Source organism: Zingiber officinale, chromosome 9B, assembly GCF_018446385.1.
Source record: "Zingiber officinale cultivar Zhangliang chromosome 9B, Zo_v1.1, whole genome shotgun sequence".
NCBI classification, from domain to species: domain Eukaryota; kingdom Viridiplantae; phylum Streptophyta; class Magnoliopsida; order Zingiberales; family Zingiberaceae; genus Zingiber; species Zingiber officinale.
Genome location: NC_056003.1, coordinates 9,273,859 through 9,289,625, shown reverse-complemented (window position 1 = coordinate 9,289,625; position 15,767 = coordinate 9,273,859). Strand labels below are relative to the sequence as shown.

At 36.6% G+C, this 15,767-nt stretch overlaps 1 long non-coding RNA gene across 6 annotated transcripts; it reads left to right on the top strand.

Annotated features, from left to right (window-relative positions):
- Nucleotides 1–8,569: 8,569 nt before the first annotated feature.
- Nucleotides 8,570–11,274, top strand: LOC122024195. Of its 6 annotated transcripts, XR_006123363.1 has the most exons (5): nt 8,570–8,656; nt 9,107–9,297; nt 9,407–9,592; nt 9,960–10,128; nt 10,942–11,274. It is a non-coding gene; the product is annotated as an uncharacterized LOC122024195 (long non-coding RNA). The 6 variants fall into 6 exon arrangements; XR_006123360.1 differs by lacking the exon at nt 8,570–8,656 and having other exon boundaries at nt 8,678–9,297; XR_006123364.1 differs by lacking the exon at nt 8,570–8,656 and having other exon boundaries at nt 8,678–9,297; nt 9,960–10,138.
- The last annotated feature ends 4,493 nt before the right edge of the window (nt 11,275–15,767 follow it).

Sequence of the window (15,767 nt, the reverse complement as noted above, 5' to 3'; positions counted from 1 at the left end):
CATCAAAAGAAACAGTATATCTATCCAAAAATAATTTAGAAACTGAAATTAAATTCTTTCTAAAAGTTAGTACATAAAGATAATTTCTCAAAATCAAAGTTCTATTCCTATCAAATGATAAGAAGACACCTCCCACTGCAACAGTCGCCACTTTCGTAGCATTGCCCATGTAGACGGTTATCTCTCCCTCATATAGTCGTCGGGTTTCCTGGAACCCATGCAATGTATTGCAGACATGATCAGTGGCTCCTGTATCTACACACCAGGTGCTGGTAGATAACACCGCTAAACATGTTTCAACTACCAGAGAATAAGATATACCTTTATTATTCTCTTTCCTACGAGGACAGCCCGCCTTACAATGTCTAGACTGCTTGCAAATGAAGCACTTGCCCTTTGGCTTCTTCACTCCAGCTCTTGGTTTAGTACCTTGAGATCTATTCATCTTCTTTGCTGAGCTAACTTATTTCTTTTTCTTCTTCTTGTCTTTCGACTTAGAAGTAGAAATATTTTCAACAAAATGAATTTGATAATTATGACGAAATAACCCTTCTGCTGCCTGAAGTTCTGTCAGTAGTTCTGCCAATGAATACATCCTCTTATTTATATTATAGTTCAAACGGAACTGCTCAAAGCTTCTAAGTAGCGTCTGGAGAATAATATCGACCTGGGTTTCCACATCAATTTCATCTCCAAGGATTTGCATTTCATTTAAGTAAGCCATCATCTTTAGGATATGATCCCTAACGGGTGTACCCTCTGTCATGGTGGCCGTCATCAATTTTCTTATTGCCTCTTGCCTAGCAATCCGATTATGGTGTCTGAAGAGTTTCTTGAGATTGTTCATTATATCATAAGCTGTTGGTAAGTCCTGATGCTGATGTTGCAGTACATTTGACATCAAAACCAAAATGTAACATCGCGCCATCTCATCTGCCTTTACCCATTTCTTATGATACTCAATCTCCTCTTCACTAGAATCACTATTAGGTGCATTAGGGCAGACCTCTGTCAGTACAAACTTATAGCCTTCAGCAGTTAAGACAATGTCCAGGTTTCTTTTCCAATCTATGTAGTTTGGACCAGTAGGTTTGTTCTCTTTCAGTATAATGGTCAGTGGGTTGAAAGTCATCCACTACAAGAAATTTTAGATTTAACCACACCTAATAGACAACAGTTTTTCGAGAAACTGTTGTCTTTTTTGCCATTTAACAACGGTTTTATTGAAAATCGTTGTTGTTCACCATAATTTTTTTTAAATGACAACGGTTTTTAAAAAACTGTTGTCTAATGTATGTCAAAGACAACGATTTTTAAAAAACTGTTGTCTAATGTATGTCAAAGACAACGGTTTTAAAAAACTGTTGTCTTTTAGCGTTGCTTACATGATAATATACAACAGTTTTATTAAACTGTTGTCTATTGAATGTTGTTGAATCCCAAAAAAATAATAGTTTTTTTTAACTTCACGAAAAAAAACTCACGGACAAAGAGTTTTTTTGTTCGCGTGAGGCTAGGTCACCACTGCCGATTCCCCTTTCCCCTCCTTCCCAACCCGACGCTGATCCTCGCCGCCTATCGACGTCGCGATACTTCTTCTCCCCGCATACATAACCACTAGCCAAGAGTTACTCAACGTCGGCTGAAGCCTCATTGAGTCGTGCCTTGCTCCGATCAACGCCATAGCTGCCGTCGCCGAGCCCTAACTCTTCCCTGACACCGAAGCCACGAGGAAATCGATCGCGCTAGCACCAAGCGTCCACCGCCGGCTAAGGCTCTTCTCCACTGATCACTGGAGTCCATCCGTAGATTTCTTTTCTCCTAGAGTCGTCGACCCTGCATTGGTGGATCTCTGGTTAAGAGGGGTTTGAACCCTAGATCTAACCTCCTGCGGCGCCTCTCTACACATCGCAACTTCGACGATCGAACCAGGTTTGCTCTAACCGATCTTTACTCTAGTGTTGGCATTGCCCTATTCCTTTGTCCCAGCTCACCGCCACAATAACCTCTTGAGCCCTTGATAATTAGCATTTTGATACATTATTTCTACCCTTAATTTTCATGTTTTAATCCTTTCATATGATTAATTGTTGATTTTTATCATGTTTATTAAGTTGGATTTATATTATGAGTTTTGTTATAATTCTTCCTATTTTTATGGATTTCTACTTATAATTGTGCACTTTTATTTTCTAGGGATTGAGCTCAAGTTGATCCAAATTGAACCTAAAGACTTGAGTCAATGAGAAGTCCAATCTGAAGAAATTTGAGCCATTGGATCAAATCTGAAGCAAATTAAATGAAAGATTCAGATATGATTAATTCTAACCGTTCATCAAGATCTGGTTGATTTTGGCCAATCTGTGTAGATCTGGCGTGATCTGAGCCGCTCATCTTGATCTAGCCATCCAGACCATTCAATGGGTTTCAGTTGATCTCGACCGTTCACTCAAATTTGATCTCAGCCACTCCTTCGGATCTGGGTTGATCAGGACCGTCGGATCGGATTTGGGGGAATAAATCCACAAAGCAAGCATTTCTGATGGGGGGCATCGCATCTTCTCCCGTTCGGCTCCTTCTCACGCGACTGTCGTTTCTTCTCCTTCACCGACGGTCGGCGGCCACCTCCACTCAACCACCGCCGCCGGCCGGACACCATCTCCTTCCTTCTTCTATTCACACTGCAGCCAAGGAATTTTGCCTCTACCGCTCAGTCTTCTCTCTGTTCGCGACGTCCTCTGTGTTCGCGGCATTTCTTCCTCGCGCGGGCTAGGGTTTGTTGGAGTGTATACTGAAAGCCTAAGCTTTTGTAAACATTTGTTTTGAATAAAGAATCACATTTGGTCAAATTATCTACATTTGTTTGTAGTTGTTCATTTAATTTATATTGTAGATAACATAGTGTGTGGTGTCACATATAGAAGATGATGTTATCAATACCTTATAAATTATAAACAGTAGCTCACGACCAGAATGGAAAGGAACAAACCATTAGAAGGTCGTAGTGTAATTAGGTATTAGTTTATCTTGACTATATAATTACACTAGTACACTCAGAGTGTATTGAGTAGGACCATTTGAGGTCGTTTCTTTTATACTGACTTTATAAAGGAACAAAGACCTCGGTTATTATGGAAGTGTGTGCTCTTAATCCTAATATAATAACAAACACATATATTTGATATTTATTTCTTTAATTTATCAATGGGTGAGATTTAGTTTGATGAATCAATAAGCCCGATAAGTTGGGAAATGATATCACTTATAGTGTGTGTTGTTGATTATAGAAGGAAACTGTGTCCTAGAGATACTAGGTTGATAATGTCCCCAAGAGGAGCTCATAAGGATTGTCATGTTAAACCCTGCAGGTGGACTTAGTCCAACATGACGATAAGGTTGAGTGGTACTACTCTTGGACTTAGATATTAATTAAATGAGTTGTCATTAACTCACTTAATTAGTGGACATTCGATATCTTAAACACAGGGAGACTAACACACTCATAATAAGAAGGAGCCCAAAAATGTAATTTGGGATTGGTGCGGTAGTTCAATGATAGTTCTCTAGTGGAATGAATTATCATTGATAAAATTAAGTTGTGTGTTCGGGGCGAACACGGGATGCTTAATTTTATCGGGAGACCAAAACCAATTCCTCCTCTCGGTCCCTATCGTAGCCTCTTATTTATAGAGTTCTATACCCACCTATACCCACCTTCTATACCCACCCAATAGGGGCCGGCCAAGCTAGCTTGGGAACAAGCTAGGGCCGGCCTAGGTATGAATTTGGGTGGTCGGCCCTAGCTTGAACCCAAGCTAGTGGGGGCCGGCCAAATTAAATTAAAAAGGGATTTTAATTTTAATTTTTATTATGTGGAAGAAATAATTTATTAAAGAGAATTAAAATTAAAATATCTCTCTTGTAAAAGATCTACAAAAAATTAAAGAAAGAGATTATATCTCTTTCCTTATTTGTAGATTGGTGAGATATTTTATTTTCTCTTTAAAATTATTCACATGTTGATAAAATTAAAATTATAGAAATTTCCTTTTATCAACCATAAAGAGATTTTTAAAGAGAAATTTTATTTTTAAAATTTCCGGAAACAAATTAGGAAGTTTTAATTGTTGATTAAAACTTGTCTAATTTTTTCCTTCATTGATGTGGCCGGCCATTGGTTTTAATTTGGGAAATTTTATTTTATTTTTCTCAATTAAATCATGTCAAGGAAATTAAGAAAATTTTATTGTAATTAAATTTCCTAATTTACCTAGGCCATGGAATATAAAAGAAGGGGTAGGGGTGCCTTCATGAGACACAACATCTATTATTTCTCTCCCTCTTTTGTTCCTTGGTGTGGCCGGCCATCCTCTCCCTCTCTTCCTCTTGTGGTGGCCGAACCCTTCTCTTCCATTGGAGCTCTTGTGGTGGCCGGATACTACTCGGAGAAGAAGAAGAAGAAGGAGAGAAAACTAGCATCTCTTGGAGCTTGGTTAGTGTTTTGATTTTCTTCCTTGGTGAAGCTTCCTCTTTGTTGGCCGAACCTAGCTAGGAGGAGAAGAAGGTGATTGGTGGTTTCTCGTCTCGGAAGATCGTTGCCCACACAACGTCCGAGGTTAGAAGAGGAATACGGTAGAAGATCAAGAGGTTTTTCTACAAGGTATAACTAGTAATTTTTCTTTCCGCATCATGCTAGTTATTTATGGAAATAATACCAAATACAAGAGGCTTACGTTCTAGAATTTCGAATATGTTTTTCGATGTTGTGTTCTTTTGTTTTTTCTTTTCCTTGTGATTTGATTGTTCTCTTTGGTTAACCTAAAGTTATTTTAGGAAATTAAATATTATCTTTCTATAAAAGGTTTTGTCTAGTCGGTGGTGGTTGCTCCCATATCCAAGAAGGCCATGTGCCTCGCCACGTCAGTACTGGGAACCAATTATGGAAATTAATATTTAATGGAATTAATAACTTAAGGAGACTTGGGTTGAACGTGTTAAGTTCCGCAGGAGATCCAAGTCAAAACCTAAAAGAACAAATAGATTAAGTTTTGGATCAAACGTGTTAAGTTCCGCAGGCAATCCAAAATTTAATTTAAAAGAACACATGGTAGCTAGGAAAATGTTCAGACGTTTGTACAAAATTTTTGTACAGTGGAACCTATAGGTTTTCCGAGTAGCAACCAACAATTGGTATCAGAGCTAGGGTTTTGCCTCTGTGTATTTGGTATTTAGTTTAATTATGCACATGTCATACATAATTTAGGCAGGTTAATAGTAGGATGTGCTAACTTTGTGGATGCAGGATCCAACTATTATGGCTTTTAGTTATTATGTGTGTGATTGGACCCTTGGACATGTCAAGGGCATTTATATGTGTGTGCATGATTGTATTAAAATACAGCAGGAGCTGTATTTAGTTTTATTAGGATTTTATTTTTGATCTAGATACATGTACATTCCTTTTATGGAATATAGGATCAAAAATGTAAAATTCTATTTATGTCGCGGATCGAATCTTGCAAAGCGTGGAACCTTCTAAGGACCAGAGGCGCAGCGGAACTAGGAGCAAGATGGACGCGACAGCTAGACCCGGTGGCGGTGGCCAAATATGACAGCAGCTTGGGATGACAACACACGGAGAACAACTAGAGATAAAAGCCATAATAGTTGAAAATTAAATTTTCTATTTATTGCTTTTATATTGTGCTGTGTGTGCATGTTAGTTTACAAGTTTAGTAGGCTAGCATAGTTAAAATTCCTCATTTATAAATAACTAAGTGGGAGAGGGATTTTAAATAAATCCTATGGTCTCCATTACTGGTTTGTAAGTGATACAAACAAGCTTGCGCGTTGGCTCTGAGTGCCTTCCTCCATAACGGATGAGCTTGTTTGTGGATCACTAGAACAGACTTCCATTTTTGGATGACTATAGGAAATTAATTAAGAGGGTGTGATCTTCCCCAACGGAAGGGGAATAATCTTATTAATGGACTTAGTGTCAAGTAATGGTATACACTTAGACACATCTAATAGTATCCTCCCCAACGGAGTCACTACTATTATTTGTGTGACCAAATAATACCAACTATTAATTTTATTTGTCAAAAAGTTAGGTTGACAAGATAATAAAATTAATGGGTTAAAACCCTCCTTTTACAAATGTTGAATTTGTATACGTCTACACTAACGTTGCATACAAAATTCACGGTGTTATGAGGTGTTGGTTAATTTAAAATAGTATTGTTTGAGGAATCAATATTATTCTAAATTTAGAGTTCTGACCAAAAGTTATTTATGATTCTTAGGATGACTTTCAACCCACTGTCCATCATACTTCAACAAAATAGACTTACTGGACCTAATTACATAGATTGGAAAAGGAACCTGGACATTGTTCTGACTCTGAAAGCTATAATTTGTACTGACCGAACCTTGTCCCGATGCACCCGGTGAATCTACCCAAGAGGAGATTGAATATCATAAGAGATGGGTAAAGGCGGATGAGATGGCGGTGTTACATTTTGGCTTCAATGTCAAATGTATTGCAACATCGAGATCAAGATTTACCAACGATTTATGATATAATCTCAAGGAACTCTTTGGTCATCAGATAGGGCTTCTAGACAAGAAGCTATGAGAAAGATAATGATGACCACCATGCAAGAGGGTACTCCTGTAAGGGATCATATCCTAAAGATGATGGCTTATCCGAACGAGATACATCCTTGGAGGAGAAATTGATAGGGAAACCCAGATCGATATGATCCTCCAAACGCTACCTAGAAGTTTTGAGCGGTGCTTGAACTATAATATGAATAAAAGGATTTATTCATTAGGGAACTCCTGACATAACTTTAAGCGCAGAAGGATTATTTCGTCACAATTCTCAAATTCACTTTTGAAAATGGTTCTACTTCTAAACCGAAAGGAAAGAAGAAGAAGAAAGGTCAGCAAAGAAAGTGAATAAATCTCAAAGTACGGGATTTAAAGTTGGAGTGAAGAATCCCAAGGGCAAGTGCTTCATCTGCAAGCAGGCGGGACATTGGAAGGCGGACTGTCCTCGTAGGAACCAAAACAAAGGTATATCTCATGCTCTAGTTGTTGAAACATGTTTAGCGGTGTTATCTACCAGCACCTGGTGTGTAGATACGGGAGCCACTGATCATGTCTGCAATTCTTTGCAGGGGTTCCAGGAAACCCGACGACTATCTGAAGGGGAGATTACCGTCTACATGGGCAATGCTACTAAGGTGGCAGCTGTTGCAGTGGGAGACGTCTACTTATCTTTTAGTAGAAATAAAAATTTGGTTTTAAGAAATTGTCTTTATGTACCCAGTTTTAGAAAGAATTTAATTTCAGTTTCAAAACTGTTTTTAGATGGATATTCAGTTTTTTTCAGTAACGATGTAGTTATTAAAAGAAATAAAGTGATTATCTGTTCTGGTGCATTAGTTGGTAATTTGTATATTTTAAATCCAATTTCTTCCACAAAGCAAAACATGGAAATTTATAACTCATCTTCTAATTCTAATAAGAGAAAAGAACCTTCGGAAATGAACCAAGCATATCTTTGGCATCTAAGGCTGGGTCATATTAACTTAAGTAGGATTCAGAGGCTTATAGCCGATGGACTTTTGAGTTCATTAGAGTTGGAAAATTTTCCAACTTGTGAATCCTGCTTAGAAGGTAAAATGACCAAAAGGCCGTTCAAGGCCAAGGGGTATAGAGCCAAAGAAGTGTTAGAATTCGTTCACTCTGATTTGTGTGGTCCTATGTCTGTCCAGGCAAGAGGAGGTTTTGAATATTTTGTCTCTTTCATAGACGATTATTCAAGATACGGATACATTTACCTAATGCGCCGCAAGTCCGAGTGCTTTGATAAGTTCAAAGAATACAAGGCTGATAGGTAAAAGTATCAAGACACTACGATCTGATCGTGGTGGCGAATACCTCTTAGGAGAATTTAGGAATTACTTATCAGAGGCTGGGATTCAATCCCAATTGTCTGCACCTGGAACACCCCAACAGAATGGTGTAGCAGAACGAAGGAATAGGACTCTTATGGAGATGGTTAGATCGATGATGAGTTATTCAGAATTACCAAATTCGTTTTGGGGATATGCTCTGGAAACAGCAGTATACGTTCTGAACTTAGTACCTTCTAAATCAGTTTCTTCTACTCCCATAGAATTGTGGAATGGGCGAAAACCCAGTCTAAGACATATTCGGATTTGGGGTAGTCCATCAACCAGATGCTGATAAGTTAGAATCTCGTACAGAAGTTCGCGTGTTTGTAGGATATCCCAAAGGAACAAAAGGTGGTTTATTTTATAGTCCTAAAGATCAGAAGGTCATCGTTAGCACCAATGCCCAGTTTTTAGAAGAAGACTATATAATGGATCACAAGCCCAGTAGCAAAGTTGTTTTAGAAGAACTTAGAGAGGACACGTCTACTTCAGTACCAATAGTACAAGATGAAGTACCACAAGAGACTGCAACACGTGTCACACATGATACACAACCACAGACAATGCCTCGTCGTAGTGGGAGGGTTGTAAGGCAACCTGAGAGATTTGGCCAGTCACAGCTCCACCTTTTCTTCCACAGCAGTCTTCAAGTTCGATCAGCAATTCTTCAACAGATCTGGACAGCTTTTGTTTGTTGCAGTTTCTTTACTTGATTCGAATTGATAGTGATGTTTCTTTTAGTTGATTGTTTGATGCTTGTATTGAGTTGTTCTCCCTTGTTTTAGATTTGCACGTACTCGTGTCATTTCGATTTATGCTCATAAGGTGTTCGACAAAATGTTTCTTCCAACAGTAGGTTTAAATTCGTGCACTTTATTTCACTTAATGTTTGCTTGTCTTATCTTTTGCAATTGCTATAAGTTTTGTTCTTCATTTGAATGCATTTAGGCTAGGGTAGATTAGCTTTCTTTAATGCTCTAAGTTACATTCCATGCTTAGTTTCATTACATGCTTACTTTATTTGACTTAATGTGTAGTGTCCATCTCCATTCAGTCCCTTAGTAGATCAAGAATGTCATGCTATAGAATGTACCTCTTTTTTATTGGAAAAGATGATTCTGTTTCCATTTTGATATCAGGTTCATAAGCAGGGTGTTGCACTTGGAAGATCTGTTGACTTGACAAAGTTTGATGGTTATGACCAATTGATCGAGGAGTTAGATTAGCTATTTGAATTCAAAGGAGAATTGATGGCTCCAAATAAAAATTGGATGATTGTATTTACTGATAATGAGGATGATATGATGCTTGTTGGAGATGACCCTTGGCAGTAAGCATGCTTCTACATTCCTAATGTTCTTCTCTTATGTATATATATCTTCCATTTTCTATGTATAAAGTGGATATGTTGACAACTGGTGTTGTATAATTTTCTGCAGGGAATTTTGTGCTATGGTCCGTCTGATTTTTATATACCCAAAAGAGGAGGTCCAGAAGATGGATTCAAGTACCTTGAACCCAAAAAATGAAGATTGTCCTGATATGAAAGAGAATGTCAAGAAAACAAAAGGCAGTCAATCTGCATCATCATCTAATTCAAAAAACTCATAGGCTTATCCTGCAATGTAAAGAGGAATCTCTTTTTGTTTAATATAAATTGCCATGATAGTCATTTTATCCCATCATTTCCCAGGTTGTTGAGATGTTTTATTTGAAAACTATGATAGGTTAGGTCCTTCTCCATTAATTCGACATTTGAAAGATAACTCCAACAGTTAATCCCCGAGTACTTCATACTCATATTACAGCTAGTCAAGTATTTATGCAACATGTTATCTGTAAATGAAAATTAAACTGCATCCTTTGCAAGAAAGACTGACAACTAGAAAAATAGTTCAATATCGCTACTAGTATTTCATGTTTGGAAATAGATTTAAGCGAGAAGTTTGCAGGCTGACGACATCTTTGCCATGTGCAATTCAATCTTTGTAGGATCTTGAAGCACAAACAAAGTGATTGTTTGTGCTTTATCTAAGTGATTGTTTGAACAGTTTTATAGCATGCATCTTGACAATTAATATAATTTTGAAGATCACTATCAAGAAAGAATGTTCAAAGGAAAGTAAAGGCTAAGGAGAAGATCACGTAATTAACTACACGGGTAGGTTTCCGTAAGAATTCAACTTTTTCTTGATATATTCTTATGTAGTCCATGGTACACATTAAAGATTTCACTGTAGCTTATTTTCAGTATTCTAACATGTAAATTAATACACTTCTGTGGATCCTTCAAACAATCTAAGTTGTGATGGATTGATATCCCTTTATGTTTCAAACCTTTGTTTTTTTTTTTGGAGCTTGTAATTTTCATTACAAACAATCCATATGGTGTATGAATTACATTCAGTCCAATATAAACTTAGTACTTTCGCTTCAGAGGCAATTTATGGGTTTTATTCTACAATCATGTTTACTAATTGATCAGATTGATTAAGAAGGGCGTTGGAGTAGCTTGGTAAATTTATTTTGCTAGGTTATGATAAATTAGCATTCAGCAGAATAGATGTTTGGATTTCTTCTTCAAATCACACAGTAATATTTCTCGTCATTGGTGAAACAATCAATCCACTCTCATTATAACTTCCACAATAGAAAATTTTATGTTATTTGCCTACTACTAATGCAGTTTAACTGATTTTACATTGACTGAACAAGGTTGATTTTATTTAGGTATCAAACTCTCCCATTTGTTTTAGATATTACATGTCTTGTTTGTTAATTTATCCAAACAATTATTTCTCAATTTGTTAACAAGGAAACTCATGTTAGCATAGTCATGATCAGAGCCTAATTATAGTTTACAATTATTTGAGTGTTATTGATTAACTGTTCTGTCCTTTCTTCAGGTTCTTTTTTTTTTTTAAATTTGTGCACTCATTTAGATGATTTATTATTCTTGTTGTGATGAATTCAGGTCTAGTGAAAATACTGAAGAAGTATGACAAGAGAACAGGAGCACTTATCAGGCAGCCCTTCATCGAAAAGGTGCTGCAGTAGCCATTCTTTACAACTGATCTCCTATATATACAAAATCCTGAAGGAGTGTGTGGCTATGCTCGACCACCTCTTCCCCAGCAACAACCTGTCAATTTCAGCAGAATGCGACGGACAAAATGGAGTGCCAAAGCCGGCACAATCAGGTGGGAGGGTTCCGGAGTTGGAGGAGATTAAATATATGCAGAGCTTATACATGAAGAGCACCGTAGCAGCGCTGCGGTCCTTGAAACAGATTAGGAGGAAAAGTTCAACAATCAAAACAGATTAGAAAATCTCGTGTTATATTGTTCTACCTTTGTTTTAATAGTGTTATCATTTTGTTGGTTGTTTATGAAATTTTGTTGGTTGCTTATGAAATTTCTTCAGAATGTTATAGATATTATTTTTGAATGTTAGAAAATTATATATTAAATTTTATTTTGAAATTTAGTATTTTGAATGATTTATAATATTGGAAAATTGTGTATTAATTTTTTTTATTTTTTATCTAAAAAAGACAACGGTTTTTCACCGTTGTCGTAGATAGTTTAAAACTGTTGTTGAATACCCTGTTATTAAAGGTAGACGCTCAAAGACAACGGTGAAAATCTGTTGTCTTTGAAGGAAAAGACAACGGTTTTTCACTGTTGTAAAACTGTTGTCTTTGCCTTCAAAGACAACGGCTAAAAACTGTTGTCTTTGGGCACCCCTTTTAACAACACGACCTTTAACAACAGTCCGAAAGGGGCTACGACAACGGTGAAAAACCGTTGTTGTTAGGCTTTTTTCTTGTAGTGATCCTAAGAATCACAAAATAAACTTTGGTCAAGACTCTAAATTTAGAATAATATTGATTCCTCAAACAATATTATTTAAATTTACCAACACCTCAAACACCGTGAATTTTGCATGTCATGATAGTGTAGACGTATACAAAATTAAACATTTGTAAGAGGAGGTTTTACCCATTAATTTTATTCTTGTCAACCTAACTTTATGACAAATAAAATTAATAGTTGGTTTTCCTTTGGTCGTACAAAGAATAGCAGTGACTCCGATGGGGATGATACTATTAATTGTGCCTAAGTGTATACCATTACTTGATACTTAGTCTATTAAATAGGATTGTGCCCCTTCAGATGAAGAAGATCACACGCTCCTAAATAATTTCCTATAACCATTCATAAAGGAAGTTTGATCTAGTGATCTGCAAACAAACTCATCCGATGGGGTGGGAGGCATTCAGAGCCAACACGTAAGTTTGTCGCATCACTTACAAACCAGTAATGGAGACTGTGGAATTATAAATCCCTCTCCCGCTTAGTTATTTAAGGTGAGGAATTTTAAACTAAGCAAGCATACATCACATGCATACACACATCACAGTAAATATAAGTAATAAATATGGAAATTAATTTTCCAACTATTATGGCTTCTTCCATCACTGTCCTCCGTGTGTTGCCAACCCTAGTTGCTGCCATCGGGTCTAGTTGTCGCATCTATCTTGCTTCTTATTCCACTGCGCCTCTGGTCCTCAAATAGTCCCACGCCTCGCAAGGATACGATCCGCGACAAAAATAGAATTTTACATATATCGATCCTATATTCCACGAGAGAATGTACATAAAGTCTAGATCGAAACAAAAAGTAAAATCCTAGGGCTAATACAGCTCCTGTTGTATTTAATAATACAATCATGCACACACAATAAAATGCCCTTGACATGTCCAAGGGTCCAATCACACACAATCACATTAAACAATAATAGTTGGAGCCTGTAACCATAGAGTTAGTATATCCTACTATTATCCTGCCTAAATTATGTATGACACGTGCATAATTAAACTGAAAACTAAACACATAGAAGCAAACCCTAGCTCTGATACTAATTGTTGGTTGCTATTCAGAATATCATATCGGTTCCCCTGTATAAAAATTTTGTACAAGTCCTGAACCTTTACTAACAACCTATTGTGTTATTTAGAAATTAAATTAGGAATCGCAAACGGAACTTAACATTATTAATTCCAAATTTAACTTATCTGTTCTTAGAGGTTTAAACTTGGATCGCAAATGATGCTTAACATTATTGATCTAAATCCACCCATGTTACAAATTCAATTAAATATTAATTTCTAAAATTGGCTTCCAGGACTACATGACAAGGTATTAGGCCTTCTTGGGTATGTGATCATCCACCACCGCCTAGACAAAGGCTTTTAAAGAAATTTAATATTTAATTTCCTTATAGTAACCCTAGGTTTAACCAAAAAGAACAATCGAATCATAAATTCGAAAAAACAAAAGAAACACAAAATCGAAAACATAAATTCAATTACCTAAATTCATTAGCCTCTTGTGTTTGGTATTTCAAGATCTAAATAAAAGACAAACTAGTTATGATGCGGAAACTAATAACTAGTTATACCTTTTACAGCTTATAGACCTCACGATCTTCTATCGTATTCCTCTTCTTATCTCGGACGTCGTGTGGGCGACGATCTACCGAGACGAGAATCCACCCAAGCTACCTTCTTCTCTAATCAAGTTTCGGCCACCACAATAACTCCAAGAAAGGATGAGGTTCGGCTACCACCACCAAGCTCCAAGGAATTCTAGAAACAAAGCCTTCTTTCTCTCCTTCTCCAAGCAAAATCCGGCACCATAGGAGCTCCAAGAGATGATGAGGTTCGACCACAAGAAGAAGAATGGAGAAGAGGAATAGGGCCGACCACACCAAGGAAGAAAAGAGAGAGGAATAGTAGATGATATGTTATGAGGTGAGGCACCTCTACCCTCTCTTTTATATTCCTTGGTCTTGGCAAATAAGGAAAGTTTTATAAATAAAAACTTTCTTATATTCCTTGCCATTGTTTAAGAAGGAAAATTTAATTAAAATCTTCTTATTAAACCTCTAATGACCGACCATCTTAATCCCTCCAAATAAGGAAAGTTTTAAACATAAAATTAAAACTTCCTAATTTGTTTCCGAAAATTTTTAAATAAAAATTTCTCATTTGAAAATTCCCTTCATGGTTGGTCATAAAAGGAAGCTTTTATAAATTAAAATTTCTCTATTAAAACATGTGGATAATTTCCAAAAAGGAAAGTTTTCTTTAAAATTAAAATCTTCCTCTCACTTTACAAATAAGGAAAGATATCAAATCTTTTCTTAATCTTTTGTAGAAATTATAATAGGAAAGATTTAATTTTAAAACTCTCTTTTAAATCATGAAGATGGTTACAAAAAAGGAAAGTTTTATCAAAAATTAAAATCTTCCTTTTAACTACAAATAAGGAAAGATATCAAATCATTCTCTTAATCTTTCGTAGAAAGCTATGAAAGGAAAGATTTAAATTTTAAACTCTCTTTTAAAATCATGGCTTCCACATAAGAAAAATTTTAAAAAATAAAATCCCTTTTATTTTATTTTGGTCGGCCACCTAAGCTTGGGTTCAAGCTAGGGCCGACCACTCAATGGAACCAACTCACCTTGGTTTGGCCGGCCCTAGCTTGGGCTCCAAGCTAGGCTTGGTCGGCCACCTTAAGGTGGGTAAGAAGGTGGGCATGAGTGGGTATAATACTTTATAAATAAGAGACTACGACAGGGACCGAGAGGAGGAATTGGTTTTGGTCTCCCGATGAACTTAAGCTTCCCGTGTTCACCCCGAACACACAACTCTAGTTCATCAATAATAACTCATACCACTAAAGAGTTATTATTGAACTACCGCACCAATCCTATATTACTATATGGGCTCTTGTTGGTTGCTATGCGGAATATTATACCGGTTCCCCTGTACAAAAATTTTGTACAAGTCCTGAACCTTTACTAACATCCTATTGTGTTCTTTAGAAATTAAATTAGGAATTACAAATGGAATTTAACATTATTGATTCCAAATTTAACTTATCTGTTCTTAGTGGTTTAGACTTGGATCGTAAACGATGCTTAACATTATTGATCTAAATTCACCCATGTTACAAATTTAATTAAATATTAATTTCTAAAATTAGCTTCCAGGATTGCATGGCGAGGAACTAGGCCTTCTTAGGTATGAGATCATCCATCACCGCCTAGACAAAACCTTTTAAAGAAATTTAATATTTAATTTCCTTATAGTAACCCTAGTTTTAACCAAAAGGAACAATCGAATCACAAATTCGAAAAACAAAAAAAAACACAAACTCGAATCACAAATTCGAAACCTAGAATCATATGTCTCTTGTGTTTGGTATTTCAAAAACTATACAAAGAAAACTATTATGATGCAGAATAGAATTACTAGTTATACCTTTCTTTGTAAGCAACAACCTCTTGATCTTCTATCGTATTTCTCTTCTTATCTCGGGCGTTGTGTGGGCAACGATCTATTGAGATGAGAACCACCAAGACAACTTCCTTCTTGCAAGTTTCGGCCGCCAACCTTCAAGCTCCAAGGGATGCAAGAGCAAAGCCTCCTTTCTTTCCTTCTTCTCCTAGCAAGAACCGACCACCACAAGAACTTCAAGAGAGGGATGCACCGGCCACTAAAGAAGAAGAGAAAAGGAGAAGAGAATAGGCCGACCACACCAAGGAAGAGAGGAGAGGTATACTAGATGATATGTTGTGAGGTGAGACACCTCTACCCTCTCTTTTATATTCTTTGGTCTTGGCAAATAAGGAAAGTTTTATAAATAAACACTTTCTTATATTCCTTGCCATTGTTTAAGAAGGAAAATTTAATTAAAATCTCCTTATTAAACCTCTAATGACCGACCCC